Source organism: Callospermophilus lateralis, unplaced genomic scaffold (genome assembly GCF_048772815.1).
Source record: "Callospermophilus lateralis isolate mCalLat2 unplaced genomic scaffold, mCalLat2.hap1 Scaffold_199, whole genome shotgun sequence".
Taxonomy (NCBI): Eukaryota; Metazoa; Chordata; class Mammalia; order Rodentia; family Sciuridae; genus Callospermophilus; species Callospermophilus lateralis.
The window spans coordinates 991,503-993,286 of NW_027512988.1; the positions used below are offsets into that span (position 1 = coordinate 991,503).

At 45.1% G+C, this 1,784-nt stretch overlaps 1 pseudogene; it reads left to right on the forward strand.

Moving 5' to 3' along the window:
- The first annotated feature begins 468 nt into the window (after positions 1 to 468).
- Positions 469 to 1,398, forward strand: LOC143390201 (small ribosomal subunit protein uS2 pseudogene; annotated as a pseudogene).
- The last annotated feature ends 386 nt before the right edge of the window (positions 1,399 to 1,784 follow it).

Below are 1,784 nucleotides of genomic sequence, written 5' to 3' on the forward strand. Positions count from 1 at the left end.
TCTGCAGTGGAATGGAGCTTGGCTTTTTCCAGGAATGGAAGGAAATCCACAGTGACTGAGGCTCATGGGACAAGATGGAGAATCACGCAGCATGGAACTGGAGAAGTTGTGGCTTTCAACAATAATATCCTTCAATAACCCAACTCTCTTACTCCTCCTTAAAGTTTTGATCCATGGTTGCCAGAGATTCAGAGGGACTTGAAGAGGGTGCACAAAAAGAATGGGGAGTTTTTAGGGCAAACTCAATTCTGTATAATCCTATAATGGTGGATACTCAACATTGTGCTTTTGACACTACGTACCGAACTGTACAAACAACAGAAAGAATGAATGTTAATGAAAACTATAAAGTTTAGTTAATAAAAATAAGTCAATACTGGGACCTTTATATTGACCTAGTAATTATAAAACATGTACTACACTTGATGTAAGATGCAAATGGCAGCTTTCCACGCTACCCAGGGAGGGATCCATATGGCGTAGTTCTTGATTCCCGTCATAATTTTAAAGGGAAACTATCACAATGTCCGGAGCCCTTGATGTCCTGCAAATGAAGGAGGAGGATGTCCTCAAATTCCTTGCAGCAGGAACCCACTTAGGTGGCACCAACCTTGATTTCCAGATGGAACAGTATATCTGCAAAAGGAAAAGTGATGGCATCTACATCATAAATCTGAAGAGGACCTGGGAGAAGCTTCTGCTGGCAGCTTGGGCCATTGTTGCCATTGAAAACCCTGCTGATGTCCTCTAGGAATACTGGCCAGTGGGCTGTGCTGAAGTTTGCTGCTGCCACTGGAGCCACCCCTATTGCTGGCCACTTCACTCCTGGAACCTTCACTAGCTAGATCCAGGCAGCTTTCCGGGAACCATGTCTTCTGGTGGTTACTGATCCCAGGGCTGACCACCAGCCTCTAACAGAAGCGTCCTATGTCAATCTGTCTACCATTGTTTTGTGTAACACAGACTCTCCTCTGCCCTATGTGGACATTGCCATTCCATGCAACAACAAGGTAGCTCACTCTGTGGGTCTGATGTGGTGGATGCTGGCCCGAGAAGTTCTGCACATGCATGGCACCATTTCCCGTGAGCACTATAGGAGGTTATGCCTGATTTGTACTTCTACAGAGATCCTGAAGAGATTGAAAAGGAAGAGCAGGCTGCTGCTGAAAAGGCTGTGACCAAGGAGGAATTTCAGGATGAATGGACTGCTTCAGCTCCTGAGTTCACTGCTACTCAACCTGAGGTTGCAGATTGGTCTGAAGGTGTGCAGGTGCCCTCTGTGCCTATCCAACAGTTCCCGACTGAAGACTGGAGTGCCCAGCCAGCCACTGAAGACCGGTCTGCAGCTCCCACTGCTCAAGCCACTGGTAGGTAGGAACAACCACTGAGTGGTCTTGAGCTGTTCTGCAGAGACGTATTAATAAGCAAGATGGAAATAAGGAGAATAAGCACCAATTTACAGAGAATAAACACCAATTTCTAAAAAACAAAAAACAAAACAAAACAAAACAAAAAGATGCAAATGGCAGGGAAAGTTATGGGGAGGTGGGGTAGAAATATGGGAATTCTGTGTGGTATGTTCAATTCTCTATAAATCTAAAACTGTTCTAAAAATCAAGTCTATAAAATAAACAATAGAAAAAATTTGATCCAATGTCCTGTGTTCCTCAGTGCCAACACTGTCCCTTGTCTTATACAGCATTGTGCGTATCAGGTCCACCCAAGTCAGCATGCAGGGGATGCTGAGGTACACTCCTATCCTAGGACAGGGCCTCTCCAAAGCC